Source organism: Rutilus rutilus (genome assembly GCF_951802725.1).
Source record: "Rutilus rutilus genome assembly, chromosome: 10".
Lineage (NCBI taxonomy): Eukaryota > Metazoa > Chordata > Actinopteri > Cypriniformes > Leuciscidae > Rutilus > Rutilus rutilus.
Window position 1 is genome coordinate 40489412 of NC_140215.1, and position 21167 is coordinate 40510578.

Below are 21167 nucleotides of genomic sequence, written 5' to 3' on the forward strand. Positions count from 1 at the left end.
GTTTACATTTGATGTGTATATATATATATATATATATATATATATATATATATATATATATATATATATATATATATAAACCCACTTTACTTGAAGGGGTGTGCATAAGACTGACATGACACTTGTCATGTATATGAAGGAGGTTTTATGGATGTTTATGACAACTGTCATTAAGTGTAATTCACTCAATTATGACATTTTTTATGCAAATATGACATTGTTTGAGATGTCTTTGTTATGACAACTTGACATAAACCAATACATTATAACCTGTCAGTGTCTTTGTCACGACAACTTGACATAAATCAATACATCATAACCTGTCATAAATGTGTCATAAACATGACATAGCAGATTATTATCAAACTTAAGAAACTACTTAACATTACATTAAACTGTCATGTGGTTGGTTTTGACATTGGCTGTCATGAGGCCATTATCACTGTCATGAATATATTTCTGACCACTTTTTTTTCCCAGTATTCCAGAATTAGTTATAAAATAATTTGACAGTATTAACACTTAATGACATTTTAATGACAAATTAATTTTATACCACTGGAAAAAAAGTGGTCAGAAATATAATGTAATGTTAACCCATAAAGCTAAGTGGTTTCTTAAGTTTGATGATTAATCTGCTGTCATGTTTATGACATATTTATGACAGGTTATGCTGTCTTGGTAATGTCAAGTTGTCATGACAAAGACACTGACAGGTTATGATGTATTGGTTTATGTCAAGTTGTTACAACAAAGACATCTCAAACAATGTCATCTTTGCATTAAAAATGACATAATTGAGCGAATGACACTTAAAGACAATTGTCATTAACGTGCATAAAACCTCCTTCATATTCATGACATGTGTCATGTCATGATTATGAAGATGTTATGTCAGTCTTAAGCACACCCCTTCAAGTAAAGTGTTACCAAAAACATTAATAAAACTATGAGGACTTTGCCTCCTCATTTCAGAACACCACTGTAGTCAATGAACAATAAACTGGGTTAAGAGAATGAATTATAACATAAATCTTACGTAGCTCACCTTTGAAAATGCAGAGCCATTTGAAAATCTTTCCACACATTTAATCACATCGGCATGACTTTTCAGGTGTATCTGTGTGATGGCAAAAGTTGTTTCTAATGCTGATCAAAATTAAATCATTTTCCCTCAGAATAAATAAGCAGGTGGTTTTCAAAATTGCTCCTTTTCCTAAACCTCTTGCCACACTCAGAACGCTAAAGTTTCTTTCCAGAATGAATTTGCAAATGATGTTTCAAGTCTCTAAGATATGTGAAACTCATGTCACACTGAGGACACGTGTAAGGCTTCTGTCCAGTGTGACTTCTTATGTGAATTTTAAGGTTTCCTTTAATTGCGAAACTCTTTCCACACTGATCACATGTGAACGGCTTCACTCCAGTGTGAATTCTCATGTGGGAATTCACATGTCCTTTATATGTAAAACTATTTCCACACTGATCACAAGTAAAAGGCTTCTCTCCGGTGTGAATTCTCATGTGAGTCTTAAGATTTTCTTTTCGTGAGAAGCTTTTCCCACACAGAATGCAGGTGAAAGATTTCTCTCCAGTATGAATTCTCATGTGGACATTAAAGTGTCCTTTATGTGTAAAACTCTTTCCACACTGATCACATGTAAAAGGCTTCTCTCCGGTGTGAATTCTAATGTGAGTCTTAAGAATTTCTTTTCGTGAGGAAACCTTTTTTGTCACTGAGCAACCAAAAGATTTTTCTCCAGTTATGTAATCGTAATCTTTCATATGCTGATTTTTCTCTTCCATTTCCATCAGTTCTTCACTCTCCTCTTTCAGCTGCATCAGGTCTAAAGCAAAACAAAAGCAAATATAAATTAACCCTTATTTAATGGTACAGAGCAACACACACCAAACTGAAAGTCTTCCCTTAGTGTACTGCCTACTAAAATAGTGTTTATAAGCGCAGCTTAAAGAGATTAAAACAGCTCTTTTTCTGCTGTTCCATAAGCACCACCTACCGTTAGCGAGTGGATTTACTTTTTCATTCAGCCTGTCTGCCATTTTTGTTCAGACCAATGCTCAAATCGGACCAAATTTTGATTGTAAATTTTAACCGATAGATCTCAACAACTTATCAAAATCTCAAAACTTAGAATAATAAGGTACCCTATGTGTCAGGGTTGTGGGTGAGGGATGAAGCGAGGACTCAAGTGCATGGGCTTTATTTTAATAATAAAAATAAAACAAGATACAAACAAAAACTATCCCAAGGGGGAAAATATGACTTGACTTGACTTGACATACAAAACAAAACAGGAACATGACAATACAAGACCGAAACACAACAGACAACAAGACAGGCAGATGAAATGAAAAACAGACAGGGAGGGGAGGGGAGGGAAGGGAAGGGAAGGGGAGCCAAGTCAGAGCCAGCGGAACATCCACAAAGTCATGAGGAACCAGAGAGGGATGGGCGGGTTGAGCCAAGGAGGCTCAGCCGGGACAGGATTCCAGGCAGGGGTCCAGGGTGGAACTGGAGGGATGGACCAGGGAGACTCCGGCAGAAGGCCAGGGCGGTGCCTGAGAGACCGATCAGGCGGGCTCCGGCGGTTCAGGATTCCCGGCCGAGGGCCAAGGTGGATCAGGCGGATCTGGATACTTGGCAGAAGGCCAGGGTGGGTAAGGCAGCAAAGACAGAACCATCAGGGCAGGCACAGCAGGCTGGCCAGGCTTGGGCAAGACAGGGACTATAGTGAGGAAGGGAAATCCCACAAATATAACTGCTCCAAAGGATACACGGCCGACGCGGTGGGCACAGGGCAGACAGTTCTCTGGGACAGCCTCCGGGGTGGCAGCAGGCTCTGGGACAGCATCAGGCCACTCAGGGATGGCATCCAGGGTGCCAACAGGACTGGAGACGGCCATTTTTGAGGTGTGTGCTGCCCAGGCACGTAGGAAAGCAACTGCATAAAAGGTGAAAACCACCCTCTTCGCTAAGGCAGGACTGATAGCTGACAGGTAGCCGACAGGGAGGCATGTGCGGCCCAGAAACACATAAGCGCGCCAACATAAAGGGAGAGGGTAGCCTCTTCGATCGTGACAGGACAGACGGGGAGAGCAGGCTGCTCAGGAATGGCCTTCATGGCCATAACAGGGACCTCTGGGACCACTGGACCAGGTGAAAGAAAAGCCTTCTTCCTCCTCCTATGCTTGCGAGGTCGAGGCAGTAGGAAGGAGCTTACCACTTCTGGGGGCGCCGCAGCCTCTTCGGTCACCTCTGTGGGTGCTGCAGGCACTTCGGTTGCCACTGGAGGCGCTGCAGCCTCTTGGGTCACCACTGGGCATCAAGGGTAGAGTTAAAAAGATCCTTGAGAGCCGCGTTGTTGAACCCCAGCCCCTCTGCAGCATCGCTGAACTCTAGAGCAAACTTCCTCAGATCAGTCCCCCTTTGACGGAGGGAGCTCAAGGCCTTGAACTGGAGAATGCGTTCATAGAGGGGGCTGGAGAGAGTGGAGGCTGGTGGATGATGCAAGCCCTTCTTGTGCTGAGTCCTCATAATGGCTGGTTCGTTCTGTCAGGTTTGTGGGTGAGGGATGAAGCGAGGACTCAAGTGCAGAGTTGATGGGTTAAAATAAAACAAAATACAAACAAAAACTACCCCAAGGGGGAAAACATGACTCAACTTGACTTGGCTTGGCTAAACTTGACTTGAAGCACACAGCAGGGAAACACACAGTGTACATACGACGACGAACCAGCACAGGACTGCAAACACAGGGAGAATAAATAGGGAAAGCAAACAAAGCAGGTAACGAGGGAAGACAGGTGGGGAAAATGAATCAATAATCAGGTAACAAGGTGGGCGGGGTTAGACAATCGACAGGAGAGCACATGGCACAAGGAAACACATGATAAGCCATGTGCTCACACAAAACACAAGCTGTGTGCTACACAAAACAAGACTCATCCTGTGCGCTCACAACAGAAGACAAACACGCGGAGCATGGATATCTGAATCCCGACACAGAACTGAATCCAAACTAGACCGATGTGACGGGATCCAAACATCACGCCCCGCACATGTAACAAGGCATGTAGACAAGTGAGTGCACGGCTCGAGCACGCTCGAAACCGCGCACTCAGACAAAGACGAGACAAAAACCGGGAGTGTCAGAGCTCTGTCACAAAATCAGGAATTTAACTAGACAGGAGTAACACTGAAGAATCAATCCGCAGAAGTAGCAGTGCTTCGTCTTCAGAGAATATAGTTCCCAGTATGTATACGGTTAGAAGGTGGCTGTGTCTCATGTGACCTTGTTATTTGTACACGCTGTCACTATATACATCACAATGTGTAAATAGGAAAATGTTGGGTTATTTTGTCACTTATTGGAAGCAGTCGGGTCTTTTTTTTCTTTTTTTTTACAGATCGGGCTTTGGTCGGACTCGGGCTCATTTAGCTTTTCTCCTTCAATAATATGCGTGCAGAGCGCAGGCTAATATATGAAATATTGTTATATTGATAATATTATAAATATGCAACACAATATGCGATTACGCGAGTAACGCGGCGCGCGTGCAATGCATTAGGTGACAGTTGATCATGCAGAGCATCAGGGAAAAGTTGGAGCAGGGACGTCGTTAGGCCTATTTTAGGGGGGCTGAAGCTACCCCAAAATGTTCCTAAGCCCCCCTAAATGATAATAAGAACAACAATAACAATTTGATTTATAAATAACCGTATCCTCATTCATATTTAGATGCAACAAATGATATATATCCAGCTACTAAAAATAGCCAAAAAATCGGAAGTTGGACAGAAGAACAAAGAGTCGTTGTGCTATTAAGATGATGCACCGCACCGTCTCGTTGCATTGGTGTAAACTGTGGCAGCTTTCAGAGCGTTGCAAGTAACTGGAGGATTCATCTCGTCTCGTCGTTACTCTAGTTTGGTCTGAAGTTGAACTCGCTATGCACCCTCCCGCCCACACACACACTGATACACACGCTAAAGCCTTTATACTTTCGCCTGGCTCCGCAGCGCGAGACTCCGCAGTCTGCGCGCGCACCTCCCCAAACGGACGAGGCGTTTATACCAAGCGGCAACATTCTAATCTGAAAAATGAAGCCTACCCGGAAGTGCGACAAACTGCAATACATTGAAAATCCGCTAGGGGCAGGTCCCAAAAGGGAGCCAATGTCCATAGACCACCATGTTAAAATGTGTGTCTATAATGTTTAAGATTTCTTTAAATGAAAACGAAAAGAGTTAGTGTGGTGTTTTATAACATATTTCGTTTTATTGTTGCCTAATATATACATACAGAGATAACCAGAGTAGTAGAGCGAGCTGAGTAACACGAGCTGTTCCATTTGCAGAATAACCGGATTCGCGTCCTTTACCCATATAGGGATTGGCCAGAAGGTGGACGGGGTTAGGATACGCCGCCCATACCCCCCATAAACAGCCTCAAAACCGTTCTTCAGAAAATCTATGGGTGACGTCACAGACGCTTTGTCCATATTTTTTAGAGTCTATGGTTTATACTTGACGCGTTCGCTGTTGTACTATTCTTTGAAATGATAGGGGGCGACTCGAGTAATTGTCCTCTAAACCAGGAATTAGCGGTGAGAAGAAGAAAGCTATACACACGTGACAATGTATATTTTAGTACATCACCACCAATACCACACTACAAAAAGAATCGTGTAAAACCTAGTAAACCCTGAGATTATTACTCATGACAATAAAACAAAATATATGGATATGAGAATGTGTATACAGTATAACTAAATGAACAATCTCTTCCACATTTTCTAATTTCACTAAACATTTAATTAAGTTTCGTGAATTTTTTTTTAAACATGGACCTTTATGTTCATTAAAAATACGTGTTATGCTATTGTATGCTCATTTTTTAAATGTAAGCAACTAATTTAGACGTGCAAACTGGGTGCCGGTGTGGTGAGAAGTTCGAGCTCGGCCAGATTCGGCTCGAAGTCGTTCATCTTCGGAAGCGGAGCCGCGCGCGCTGTTACAAAAAAAGCCGAGCACACCGCCAAGCGAAATGGGGTCTTGCGCACCCAACGCGCACGACCCCCAACCTCAATGACGTTGACATTTTTGCCTCAAGCACCTTCGCGCTCTTGCGGACGCATCGAGTATAAACCTAAAGGCCTATTTCTACTTCTGCGTCGGACCTACACCGGAGCCTCTACGCTGTAGGCAACGTGTTGGTTTTCATTTATACTTCTGCGTCGTTGTCCGCGTTGACGCGCAATTACACTTGCAGAGGGAGCATGTGAAACCCGAGGGAGCGGTCCTAGCAGACCAATCACAGCGCTTGCGTCCGCGTAGAGTTGACGCGTTGTTACATTTTTGGAGAGGTGCACGTCAGGGTACGCCGAAGGGTACGCGCGCTACACACAGCCTACGACGTAGCCACAGCGTGAGTTCGATGCAGAAGTATAAATAGGCCTTAATGGTGAAAGGAAGATTGGTAAGTGTCATGATACAAAGTGAAATTGTAAGTTGTTTTTAATTACCTCCTTACCTTTAGCTACGTTTTCTTGAGGTAAAGGAAAGGGGATATTTTGGTTTGCTAGCTTTGGAAAACTGTAGACTAGCTAGAGTGAACAAGCAAAATACAAGAAATGGTTAACTTAGCAAGCTAATCACAACTCTTTATTCTTTGCCAATAATATAACCTCTCTCTATAATAGGCATATGTGTAGCTCTAGATGTGAGTGCAAAGATTGTGCAAATGCAAGTTACAAATACCCTGGGGGCTAAGCCCCCCCGTCTTCCAATCCTAGTGACGTCTCTGAGTTGGAGCGTGGGGAGTTACTAAAAGTTCCCAATACTTCAGGAAAAGCTGCATTTTGAAAGAGTTTTGATTTGATTACCACAACAAACAATGAGCCTGAAGCCTTCAACAGTGGATGCTGTTCTTTTTCTTCACAACACTCGCGAATAAACAGTGAATGAGCCTACTTAGTTCAACGGATTTTTTTCTTTATTATATTTTTATTATTATTTAACGTTAGCCAGTTGGCGAAGAGTTCTTTGAAACGTTCTTCAGTAAAGTTACTTGACATCAAAAAAAGGTAGGCCGTAAAACTTTCTTTACTGCTGGATCACATTTGGCTATATAATATTCTCTACTGCATGCTTATGCTTCTCTGTAATGGACAGTCTGTATTAATATTTGTGGGCATAATTGTCGGTGGTAGGAGTTATGTTTGAGGCCTATAATAAAATTTTACCAAGTAGCGTGTGTGTGTGTGCGTCTAGCAGAGACAGCGCGCATCAGAGAGCACGCGTCAGAGAGAGCTTAAAGTGATATTGATGTTGGTCTTGGGTCGGGTTCGGGCTGAAAAATTCCAGACGTTTTCGGGCTGGGGCCTGAGTAGGGCTTGAACACCACGGGCCAGGTCTCGGTTAGGGCTGGATGTTTTGCCTCGTGCAGGGCTCTAGGCAGTATGCTTGCTGTAGCCGTTGACCTCCAGTCTTTGTGCTAAGCTAGGCTAGCGGTGGGTGCGTCAGACAGAGTTACAGCACGCACGGAGATGAAAAAGGTATGTATGAACTCTGGGGGATACAGTGAATAAGCCAAAGTCCCAAAAAGTCGGCGTGTTCCTTTAAGCGAGCTCTTTGCTGCTCTTATGTGCTAACTGCGAACAGCATTTGTCAAGCAGCTCGCTTGGCTTATAATGACAGGGCTCCAGCTGAGTCTGCCTGCCCTGTTTTGTGTGCATTTCAGTGTTTAAAGATTTTATTTAATCCCTTTGCTAAACTGATTGCTTATTGTCACCCGCATATCAAGCTGTCTTGTTATAAATGCACCAATCACATTATTGTTGCTTCAATCACCTCCCTTCACTATACTATGTTCAGCATTGCTGAAGGTGCCGGCACCGTCTTGGCTGGCTACCAACTGACTGGTTGAGTGTTTCAACCAGGTCAGGTGACCAATACGGGGGAGGTGTGGCTCACTGCCCACAACCTCTTGAGTCTTGGCCTGTGTATTCACTCCCATTCTACTCTTCTGTTAGATTCGGCTAGTTTTATTGCTGTTGTTTATTTACACAGCAGGGATTTTATATGTTCCCCATCGCATCACAGCTTCGACGCAATGTCGAGAGACCTATCTTGAAAGGGAACATCTCAGATTACTAATGTAACCATGGTTCCCTGAGAGTGGGGAATGAGACACTGTGTAAAAAAAACCTTTTGAACCGTGCTTTTGTGGTCGTTCAGTCGAAAGATCCAAAGCAATGGCGCTCAGCGCGATCTTATATAGCGGCCAGCCTTCTCGTGCTTGAACGCCATTGGCTATTGCAAGTGCAAAAAAGCGTCAATCAGGCTTCAGTATTTCAGAGAAAGGGAGTTTCCCCATCGTGTCAGCTTCGACGCAATGTCTAGTTACCTACTCTCAGGGAACCATGGAGTAACCCGAGACGTTATCATGCTTTTCACTTTAGAATGCTGATACAAATAATTTGTAATTTCTTCTGGAGGATACTTGAGTCATTACTAGTGGGTTACCATTACCTTATATTATACATTATGCATTTTTTCACATTAATTATTAATCTGGATATAGTAGTTCTTATTAGTCCTCTGGGAGGTATGAAAAAAATAGTAGCATTGATTAGCTAATAGTGAACTACCACATTCAACTGAGTGCTATTACTTACTAATTGTGACCCTGGATCACAAAACCAGTCACATGTCGCACGGGTATATTTGTGGCAATAGGCAAAAAATACATTCTATATGTCAAAATTATTGATTTTTCTTTTATGCCAAAAATTATTAGGATATTAAGTAAAGATCATGTTCCATGAAGATATTTTGTATATTTCCTACTGTAAATATATAAAACATGTATTTCTGGAGTGAATGCAGCACAATCGCCAACAGAAATGAACAACTTTAAAGAGATTTTCTCAATGTTTCGATTTTTTGGCACCCTCAGATTCCAGATTTTCAAATTGCTGTTGTCCCATCCTAACAAACCATACATCAATGGAAAGTTTATTTATTCAGCTTATATTATATTATATTTATTATATTATATTTTTATTTAATTAATCTCTTATTCAGCAGGTGATCTCAATCTCATAAAATTGACCCATGTGGTCCAGGGTCACAATTCATTAATCAGAGTTTCTTGTTAGTTAATAGTCTACTAACTAGAGTGTTAATATGGTGTTACTCATTTGTTCCTGAGTAGTTATTCATTATTGACATCTTAATTATCACGACTGCAAGTCATATTTTTATCCTTTAGCTTTTGGAAACCTGTAATTGTTGTTTTTACTAGACCTGCTTTGTACACTGTATAGCACTTTGGATCGATCTATTTTGTGTTTAAATGTGCTGTAAATGTTGTTGTTGTCATTTCTGTAGAGGCCGACATTTCAATAAGAATAAAATGAAGAGAATGAAACTAACCTGTTTGTTCCTCAGTATCTTCATGTTTCACGCTGTCTTCAATCTTTATGTCTTCACTCTCCTCTTTAATAAACGCCATCTTTGTAATAGTGTGTCATGTGGATCTCAGCTGAATCAGGGGATCTTCTGTGTGTTGGGACAATTTGTCGTGTTTAATATTAATAATTAGATAGAAAATAATTAAAATTAACAGAAAGTAAAATAAATACAAACTAAATCTCAATCAGCTCCCTAGTTCAGTAGTCAGCGCACTGGTGAGGGAGTCAGTCAATGATATAGTTAATGCTCACTGTTTGTACTGATTAGCCAGAAAACTACAAATTGACAAAATAATAACTAAATACTGACACTTCGATATTTATAGTTGGTGTTTAATTATTTATTAACTACATTAAATAGTAAGCCACTTCCAGTTTTTCTAGCTGTGCATAAAGAGTGCATTACGTTCCTTGATGCTGTAAACTGTTACGTGTTTATATTATTATTAAAATTATTAACATAACTGTATACAATTTTTAGAACAAACCATACACAATAACTTTTCTTCTGAATTCAAGAAAATATCTTTCTACCCAAGAAAAACTTAATTTAAAATCACAATTATGCGCTCATATATCAAAAAAAAAGTTTTAATAGTTTAAATATTTCAATAATTTATAATAATATAATAATTTTATTACCAAAAGTTGTTTAAGGTTAGGACAGGAGAATATATTATTTAAAATAAAAAAAGTAAGCAACTATTGAAAATTAATAACACATTTACTCATTTGGTAAAACTGACTCGAGTTGTTGTTTTTTATCTCCGTTTCTCCATCCCTACTTGACGGAATTCATGTTTATGACAAACTTACTTATGATTCAGGGAGAGAAATAAGACGTACTTTTTCCTTTATGTGCTGAAACTAACACTGTTAATGTTAGATAAAACATTACTACGTTACATTCAGTAATTAAATCATTTTAATAGACTGTAGAAACTATAAAATATATATTTAACAGTTTGTATCGATTTAAACACTTTCAAAAGCACAAACCTTTCTTCAGACGAATCACAGACGCAGAAGTGCGACGCAAACGTATGACGTCATATCACCTCACCAAAATAAAAGTCCTATTCTGCTAGGACATTTAGGCTACATACAGAAACACATACAAGTAATAAGATATATTTAAATTACGATTTTAATTATAGGTGAAATACATAAATACACGTTTAAACATTTCCTGTCCATGCCCATCTAATAAGTAGCACATCATAATAAAGTCTAATAAAGTGTAGCACATCTAATATGTGAGATTCTGTCTAAAAGACATAACAGTCATGTTTGAGTGCAGAAACCATTTATACCAGGGTTCTTCTTTTATTTTTGTTTGATGAAGCTGTATCATAAACTGATATTTTATTATTATACAATCAAGGTTTATTGTACTAAACTATTCAAATATTTATGAATTGTACTTTTTTTTTTAAAGGAAAACTTTATTTTAAAGTACTATGTGACTGACACTTCAATACATTTTCTTTGAATTATTATTATTATTTATTTATTTAATTATTTTTTTTTTGCTGACTTTATGAAACACAAGGTTGAAATGTTCAGTTGGCCAGAGAGAAAAATAATATGTGGTCGAAGGAAAAGATTCACGAGAGACGAGAGCTGCATATGTTCCCCGGGTTTAATAAAATGAATTAAACGGTGTCACACTCATCCGCATACATGGGGATTGAGTGTGAAAAAGCATACAAATAAACATTCAACTCCGCTCACAATTAGAAAGAGGAACGCATTGATAATGTGCTATTTTGAGTGATATTCAGTCTAGATGCCAGCGTTATTCACAGAAAGACAAGAAGTCTGCATTTTTGAAAAACATGCTTTCAAAATGTGGGAAGCAAACAATAGAACAGGGGGTACACATTCTGTTTTGGGGCAAGTATAGATTCACATATGTGACCCTGGACCACAAAACCAGTCGTAAGTCACACGGGTATATTTTTAGCAATAGGGAATGTGAAGGTGACATCACGACGTGTTGCATTATGGGTCCGCCGCCATATTTACAGGATCGCGCCCTATCCCGCTCTACCCGCTGTATTTGAATTTGTGTGTTGGAGGCTGTTTTGGGATTTTCTGTCGAGTTTTTAATAACAGCGATATGGTTGGTCAGTGCTGCTCGATCAAGAACTGCCATAGCAGGTCACACGATCGTTCAGGGAGGAAACTGAACAACGGAATACGTTTTTCCAGCTTTCCTTCCTGAAAAAACAACAACAAGGGAAGCAGGTGGAGGAGCTGACGAGAAGACGCCGGATCGCGTGGGTTGCCGCAATCATGAGGAAAATTTTTAATTTTAATAAACAAATACAAAATATTGTCTTCTAAAATTCCCATAAATATGGTTCTGCCATGTGAGGGTGAGACTGTGGTTTTCTTGGACAAAGTTGTCATAGTCTGCTGAGCTCTTACAAACATGTGTCCAAGTGTTGTGCAGTGATTGTTAAATCAACTGGTTTTGTAAAAACGTTTGTTAAAAGTTGTACAAAGCAAGAGGTTGTGTATTGTGTTGAAAATTATTGTATATTCCTTGATGACTTGTAGGATAGTTGATGAATGATGTTGAATTTGTGGTTCATGTTAGCAGACGATAAAGCCAGGCCACATTGCATGAATCAAATAAATTATATTTATTTTGTTTTCAATGAACAATTTGCTTTGATATTCTGTACATATTTTTACATGCCTTTTTAAAATGTTTGTGAATCAAGGTTTTATATAACTGCTTAATAAATACATTAACTTTTATCTGTTTCTGTACTGCATCCACAAAGACTCTTTAAGTACACATAAACTGCAAAGATGCAAAGATACATCAATCTATTTTGAAGGGATTTATAGCTCTTAAACTCCTGCAAAGTGTACGCACTCAATCCAAAAACAACTGGTGTAATAGCTGGTGTAAAGCGGACAGCTGCTATGTTATTCGTGACTTGAACTCTGCCCACGGGACCTACGTCAATGACTGCCGGATAGACAATGCCACTGTGCACCTCTCTCCGGGAGACCAGCTTCACTTTGGCTATGGAGGACCAACCTATGAGCTCTCACCTGACAGTGAGAAATAATTTCCTCTTCTGCCTGCCCTGTCTCCCATTCCCCAGGCCGGGGTACGAGCTCAGACCCCTTCTTTTTCACCCCACCCTCCTACCAGCCCTCGCCCCATGAGCGCTGGGTCTAAACGGGGTCCAAATGCACCTGATCGCAAAACCCAGTCCAGCAGACCAGGAAGCTGGAGTGGTAATACAAGAAAAGGATTTTATCTAAGAAGTAGCACAAAACCTCACAATTCTCAAAGCATTAACTCCTTGCCATTGGGTCTGTGTGCTTTGAGGATGAGTCCCAAAGGAAGGATGATGTGATCATGGCCCTGAAGGAGGAAGTGTCCGCTCTGAAGCTTCAGCTGTCTCAGAAGAAGCAGGGTGATCCAGATGTCAAACACAGACTTAACTGCCTGGAGAGTGACATCAAAGAGAAGAAAGATCAGATACAGCAGCTAAAGGAGGAGATGCTGGAACTTCAGGGACGTTCAGGAGAGATGCTCGGACAGGCTGTTACAGAGACAGATCAGAAGATACGTAGTCTATTAGAACAGATGAATAAACTGAGGAATGAAAATGATTCTTCTACAGCATTGATTAGCAGGTTGCAGAGAGATGTGTCTGCTCGAGAGAAACAGGCTCTTAAACTAGCAGCTGAGGTGGACAAACTCAGACAAGATGTGAGACACAAAGAAGCCAAGCTCAAAAGCATGACGGACAAGTTGAAAGACTCCCAGAAGCATCAGAATGAGCAACTTGCCAGGAAGAGTGAGGCAAAATCCCTCAAAAAAGAACAGGCCTCTCTGCTGGCAGAGATAGACAGACTGAAGCAGCTTCATTAGCAGATGCAGCAGAGAGAACAGAGAGTGTTGGACTGTTTATCAGAGCTAATGGAACAGAAGGAGATGTACAAAACCAAAGTGCATGACTTTGAAATGAAATTCAAAGAGGAAGCTCACACGCAGAGTAAAATGTTAGATGAGACCCAAATATTTAGAGCCAGACTGCAAGAATGTCAGAGTCGAGTACAAGATGTGTGCATTGCGGACACAGTGAAGATGGAAATATCTGGGCTGCAGGACATGAATTTGAGTCCTGCGCTCAGCTGGGTTCAGGAGCATTCGCTGTTTTTACTGAACCTCCTGCTCACAGTACTGCAAAATGCTGCTCAGATATTAAAGACAGCAGGGGTTGATGTCTCTTTGATGACTGGAGGAGTATCAGGTGCCTTAAAGATTTTATGCCAGGACCACAAGGACATCCAATCAGAGTTCAGGAAACTAAAGTCAGAGATGCAAAAGCTTCAGGAGACAGAGATGCATGGCAGAGATCTTCACAGCAGACTGGAGTTCATGGAAAAGCAGTTTGAGCTGGAGAAACTTCAGACTGCCTTGCACAGGGAAATAGAGACACGCAAGACTTGATTTGAAGAATTCAAGATACAAGAAGCAGAGTTGAAAGAAACACTGCGTGAATTCCATCTCAAAGAGGAGAGGAACAAGAAGATGAAGCAGAGTGAGGAAAGAGAGGCGAAGGCCCTGCACAGGGGAGCTGAAGAGGAGAGAGAGAAACACAGGGTCGAGGTAGAGGAGTACAGGGAGCAGGTGTGACAGCACGCATACACCATTGTTGCTATGGAAACACGAATAAACAAAGCCCAGCAGAGTGAGGAAAGATGGAGAGAGATTGAGGAGGAGAGGGACTCACTGAAAGACCAACTCAAAGAGGCTAGAGAGGGACTGGAGGGCTTTGAAAGCAACAGCACGTCTTGCACATCAGAAAAACAGGAAAATTCGGAACTGGATCAATCCATAAAATCCCTCCGGGCATCTCTGGTCTCATCCCAACAGGAAGTGATCAGTCAGAGTGAGATCATCAAGGCCTTGAGTCGTGATCTGGCCCAGGCTCATGCTAGGCTATCTGACATGACAGGACAACTAAGTGAACAGCAGAAGTTGGAGTTGGAGAGTCATAAAGCTTTAGTTGTAGACCAGAAGATTCAACTGAGCATGCCCACACAGAAGCTTACCATGATGTCACAACTAGTGGAAAAGCAAGATGAAGAAACAAAGAAGCTGGAAGAAAAACTGAGACAAACTGAGGAGGACCTGAAAATTAAAGCAGCAGCATACAGAGAGATGGAGAACACAAGCCTTGTTCCACTTCAGACCTTAAGAAACACTAAAGATGTGTCACTCATGACAGATCCTAATGATGTCATCAATCAGGGGTCAAAACACAAAGGTCATCGCGGTGAGAAAGCGATACTTCAACAGCAGGAAGGTTTGCGTGACATGAGGGAGTGAATCAGAGCTCTAGAACAGAAGTGGCCTAGCAAGCGTCTGAGCCAGCAGCGGGAGCCAGAGAAGCAGAGTTGGATGAAGAGATCTCCAGCTCAGAGGGGATCCATCAGTTCTGTGAGTGCTTTTGTGTTCCCTGAAGTTTTGACCGAGGCAGCTCGAGAGCGTACAGCCAGACTGGACATGTCTGATGCTCTGGAGCTCAGTGAGAGAACATACCTGGACCTAATGCAAGTGCTGCGTGAGGCTCTGGAGCTAAGTGATGGTGAGATGTCCGGTTGTGCTAATTTAAAGCACATACCCCCTAATGAGAGACAGCACATAGTCTCTGTAAGACAAACAGACCTGGAGTTTGTGAGAACCCGCTTAGAAATACAGAAAAGCCAGAGCCAACAGCAACAACTACTGCTGCAGGAGAACCAGAGAGAAATACACACACTCAGAGAGAGACAGGTGCTGGGTTACGAGACACAGGCCGAGCTTGAGAGTGTGAAGGCAGAACTGGAGGCTCAGAGACAAGAAACGGACCAGCTTCGCCAGGCTCTACAGGAAAGCATCAACCAGCTGCAGAGAAACCAGCAGGAACGCAGTGGCCTTAGTGCAGAGAGAACGGGCAGAAGCAGTAGAAGAGTGGGCCATCACAACTGTATACCAAATGAAAGCTATGAAAAGGCCCCAGCAGTGAAGAAACGGATCTCACAGATGAAGCTGAAAGAGAGAGAGAGTGAGGTGAATAATCTGAATAAAGAAATGGGGCAGAAACAGCAGATCTGTTCAGTGGTGTCTGATTTGGCCAGCCCTTTGCAAGCTCCAGAGAGATCCCACATCCCCCTGCTCACTGAGGCCCACTGACATGGACACAACTTAAGACCACCTAAAATGATGTATTGTGTATTATTCACACTTGGGTACAGTGATCAACATTTTTTAAATATTAAATTATGTTATAATATAAAAAAATAGAAAATACATTGTATGGGTCAAAATTATCGATTTTTCTTTTATGCCAAAAATCATTAGGATATTAAGTAAAGATCATGTTCCATGAAGATATTATGTAAATTTCCTACCGTAAATGTATAAAAATATTTATATTTTTGTGAGTGGATGCAGCAGAATCGTGCAAAAAAATGTCCGGAAACACGCCTAAAAACTTCGCTCGCTGCTGCCCGCTCTTTGGGAATTACCCACTCAAGTTTGGTATCTATGTAAAGCTTCGATTTCCCGCTTTCAGGTTCATAACCCTCCACAACGTCATTACAGCAGTAAGCCAATAGAGAGCGTTAAAACAAACGCTTGGCATGCAAGCCAAAACGATTGGAGTCAAAGGAAAAGAAATCTGGAGGGAGAAAAAACAATACACGATCACTAGAATTTGAAGATATACAGCGAGCTGTAAGGTTCCTGACAAATTATGCATCAGAAAATGCATTGGTCCTTCCTAGGAGGGTTCCTGGTTTCAAGAGGGATGACATGCAGCTTCTGCCTTCATCTCACACAAAGATTTTGGTCTACAACTGCTACAGGCAAGGTCTTGAAAATACAGGTAAATAATTATTATTGAAATTGGTATTATAGAGATAGCACAAACATTTCAAGCCTTTGGAATACTTTAGAAAATTACTTTATCGGATTCTTGTATTTGTTGCTTTCAGGACACAGAATAATGGGAGACAGCAACTTTTTCAAGCTTTGGAAGAAAGTCTGCCCTTTTATTATCACGGCCAAGCCAATGACGGACTTGTGTTGGGTTTGCCAGGAGAATAATACTCTCATCTTCCGTAGTGCGAACTTGACAAACGTCCAGAAAATAGACCGTGTTGCACAACAAAACAAGCATCTATTGATTGTTAAAACTGAGAGGTCCCTGTACAATAACATGGTCACCGAGGCCAAGAAAGTGTGTGCTGAGAATGACATCAAAGACCTAAGCAGCAACCAGCCATGTAGTCGCAACATCACTATGCACTACTCGTTTGACTATGCCCAGCAAGTCCACCTGCCAAGTAACCCCTTGCAGCCAGGACCAATTTATTTTCTTGTTCCAAGGAAGTGTGGGTTGTTTGGTGTCTGCTGTGAGGGGATTCCTCGGCAGGTGGACTTCCTGGTTGACGAAGCCCATCTCATTAGTAAAGGCTCAAATGCAGTGATTTCATACCTCCATTTTTTCTTCAGCAATTATGGCATTGGAGAAACAGATTTTTTGCATCTCCACTGCGATAATTGCTCAGGGCAAAACAAAAACCGTATACAAAAGCCTGGAGAGTCGCAATGGGTTTGCACAGGAGCATAACCTTGAACTTCCTTATTGCCGGGCACACCAAATTTGCGCCTGACTGGTGTTTTGGGCTTCTCAAGAGAGCATTCAAACGTCATGTGGTGCCTTCACAGAGTGTGCTGGAGAAAGTTGTAAATGATAGCTCCACTGTTAACATCGCCCAGGTCATTGGAAGGGAGGATGGTACGACAGAAGTCCCAGTGTGTGACTGGCAGTCCTTCTTCGCTGGATCCTGTAAACCAGTTCTTGGAATGAAAAAGTATCAACACTTTAGGTAAGTGTGCAACTTGTCTAAGTAAAATGGCATGTACAGTGTATTTATATTAAGCAAACCACTACCACAATCTGCATGTAGGAACTTTGCTCTAGTTGACTTTTTAATGACCCTTTTTCATAAGCAATAAGCAAGATGAATCTGACCAGAAAGGATAGATTTTTGTGTTGATGTCAAGACACCTTCAGAACAGCCATCTCACTTGCTATGTTTATGAGCACTAAAATTCTCATTGTCTCATTAATTTTTCAGGTTTGATGCTGAGCATCCTGGAATGGTTTTTGTCAAGAAAGAGGCAGGCAGTGACGAATTACCTTTCCAGATCCTTCTGCAAGGCATGGATTTCCCAGATGGAGAACCAGTTATCCTGACTCCTCCTGGATTATCACTCCAGAGGCAACAGTACCTGTCTAAGAACATCCGCCCTTTCGTTGATTATCCCTACAAGGATACTGTTTGTCCAAGGCCCGAGGTCCTACCAGTTGATGATTCTGACAGTGCTCGAGAAATGGACCTTGTGGTGAACTTGGTCTTGGAGCAAATTAAGGATGCTGCTGAACTGGGTCGGGGTCGGGGCCGTGAGTGTGGTCAGCCACCGAGATACAGGAGTCGAAGCCCTCACTAGGCCACAGGGACAATGCCCCCAGTGGGCGTTTTTTGTATTCCTGTGGGCGGAGGTTAGTCAAAAAACTGTTCTAGAGACATCATTAAAGCAGGAAGTAGAGGGATGTAGTGCAAACCGGCCGTTCGCTGTAGGCTTTGAAAGGGGACTTCTGTTAAATAAAATATCTCGCTTGGCATTGAACTTTGAGCTTTATAATTTTACAGGTATTATTTATGCTCCAACAGCAACATTACACACTAACTAAAGTTTGAAAAATGGGATCACAAAGAACAGGACCTTTAAGAACTTTTAAAGAACTTATTTGTTTTCACGGTTGTTACATTATCTCCTTTTGACGTTGTTGTCTTTGTTTTCATTAAATGTCAGGGGTATACGGCAAACTGTAAAAAGGAAAGCTTTATTTTTGTTTGCAAAAGCACTGAAGCCTGATTTTTGTTTTTTCCAAGAATCCCATTCATCTGTCAATGATGCAAAATTCTGGAGATCACAATGGGGTAATGACCTTTGGTTTTGCCATGGAACTGAATGCTCTGCAGGAGTTACTACTCTAAGGAATGCATTTAAAGGGAATATTTTACATGCGGATTGTGATTCAAATGGACGTTTTTTGTGTAATGTCATTGATCTCAATTCAACTTTTATTATTATGGCCAATATTTATGGTTTTAATTCAAGGTCTGAGAATGCAAGTTTTCTTGAGTTTATAGAAAGTAGACTACTTTACTGGCTAAAAAAATGTCCAAACTCTTTACTTGTTATAGGTGGGGATTTCAATATTGCAATTGACAGTGTTCTTGATAAATGGCCTCCTGGTCAACCCTCATCACTTAATTCAAAGTTTAAACAATTCATGGAGAGACTTGATGTGATTAATGTCTGGAGGTCCAAACTCCCTAAAACTAAAGCTTTTACCTGGAGCAACTAGGCTGCTTCTCTTCGCTCTCGTATAGACTTTTGGCTAATCTCCAAATCTATTGACATTCGCAATACTTTTGTTGATATTCTTCCAACACCCCTAACTGACCATAAGGCTATTTTTTTTTTTTATTAAACTCTCTGTTAGCACTTTAAATTCTATTAAACCATCATATTGGAAGTTAAATAGTTCTCTATTATCTCATAATACTGTTAAGCTAAAAATAAACTATTTCATAAACCATTATTGGGAAAAAGCTGTGAGGGAACGCTCTTTTAGTAATAATTGGGAGTTATTAAAATTTGATATTAGTAAATTTATGAGAAGATATGGGAGTGAGCTTGCCAAGCTTAGGAAAGCTGAGGAAGAGGCAGTTGTTAGTGAAACTGCTGCCATTACGCAGGGGTCCCCTGAAAATCTTGATGCTGCTTTGCTTTGCAAATTACAAAACCAGCTTGATGATATTTACAAACGTAAAGCTGAAGGAGCCTTTGTGCGATCTAGGAGGAGATGGATGGAGCAAGGAGAACAAAATTCTGCCTACTTCTTCAGGTTAGAGAAGTCTAATGCCACTTATAATAGCTTGTCTAAACTCAGTGTTGATGGTATCGTCACGGATGACCCCAAGACAATTTCTGATTATTGCAATAAGTTCTATAAGTTATTATATACCTCTAGGTTCGATGAGGATGATACTTCCTCTTTTTTAGACTCCATAGTCGATCTGATTACCATAGAGGCAGATGACAAAAATCGGTGTGACGATCCTATTTCCCTTAAGGAAATTGTTGATTCTATTAATCATCTTAAAGTCAACAAGTCTCCGGGGAATGATGGTATTACTGCCGAATTTTATAAGGCATTCTACGAACCCTTAGCTCCGTTCCTTGCAGAAGTTTATGCAGAGAGTATTCTGAAAACATCTCTTCCTCCTAGCTTGACACAAGGTGTGATTACTCTAATTCCAAAACCAAAAAAGGATCCACTTCTTATTGAAAATTGGCGTCCAGTCTGTTTACTTAATACAGATTAGCTCTAATTTTTGCTCAAAGATTACAGAAAATCATGAGCTATTTAATTGATGAATCTCAGTCTGGATTTATAAAAAAATAGGCACATTTCTAATAATATCAGATTAATTTTAGATCTCCTTGATTATTCTGATTTGATTTCAGAGGAAAGATTTATCTTTTTTTTTTATTTCCAAAAGGCTTTTGACACAGTGGAGCATTATTTTATTTTTCGTTGCCTTAGGAAATTTTAATAATGCCATCAGGACACTTTATACTAACAGTAACTGTTCGCTGAAGTTTAGTTTTGGTATGTCACCTAGATTCAGTCTTCAGAGGGGTATCAGGCAAGGATGCCCTACCTCACCCTATCTTTTCCTCCTTGCCACCCAGGCAGTGTTGCCAGATTGGGACAGTGATTTCCAGCCCAAAAGCTCACCAAAACCCGCCCACTACAAGAAAAAACCGCCCAAAATTTTACTGCCGCCAAAATAATATGATATAAATTCATTACCATGTCATTCAAGGTTGATAAGCACAATTTTTATCTCCTTAAAACAAAATAACAATGATAAAAAAAAAAAAAAATTCCAGGAAAACAGATCAAAACAGGGCAATAATAAAGGAGAATTAGCCAATGACTAAAATGTCCAGATGGACACTGTCAAAACGGCAATCAAGAAATGAACCGATTACTTTAACCCTCGGAAGTACACATTGCAGAACATAACGCAGAATTTAGCAGTCAAACTCATTCATCGTTGATTCAAACCTTTTTCAGCAGCTGTCAGGGTCGAGTATAGTGCAATCTGGACGGTGTAAAAGTTGCCGATGTCTCTGGTAAGGTTAGGTTAGTGTGCACATGGCCATGGACATATTTCACGTCCCATATTTCATTTAATTTCAAGTCATTCAACTGTGCTCTCCTCAGAGTTATTCACCATCTATCTCCCACCAGGTGTACGTTTTTAGAGTTGCTCACTATCTTACTCTTACTGTGTAGATAAAACTTACTGTTTAGTAGGCTATAGCTAGCCTATCACTTTGACATTAGCGATCACTTGAATATACAGCTACAACTTATCGCGCTCAATCGCATCTGCCTGCTGAGCACTGATTGGCTAAAAGTGCGTGCTCGTCGGTGATGTCAACACTAACGCCAGCTGACTCTGCATGGGCGCGCGTGTGTGTACAGTAATGTCAT

General features: G+C 40.9%; 1 long non-coding RNA gene and 1 pseudogene across 2 annotated transcripts; one reads left to right on the forward strand and one right to left on the reverse strand.

Moving 5' to 3' along the window:
- Positions 1-851: 851 nt before the first annotated feature.
- LOC311298344 lies at positions 852-10533 on the reverse strand. The gene is made up of 3 exons (XR_014628941.1): positions 10498-10533; positions 9461-9586; positions 852-1847 (listed from the first exon to the last, which is right to left on the reverse strand). It is a non-coding gene; the product is annotated as an uncharacterized lncRNA (long non-coding RNA).
- A 1087-nt stretch (positions 10534-11620) lies between these two features.
- Positions 11621-15729, forward strand: LOC311298890 (annotated as a pseudogene). Its single transcript has 4 exons — positions 11621-11661; positions 12416-13328; positions 13446-13973; positions 14049-15729. The product of its transcript is annotated as an uncharacterized misc_RNA (transcript).
- Positions 15730-21167: the final 5438 nt, after the last annotated feature.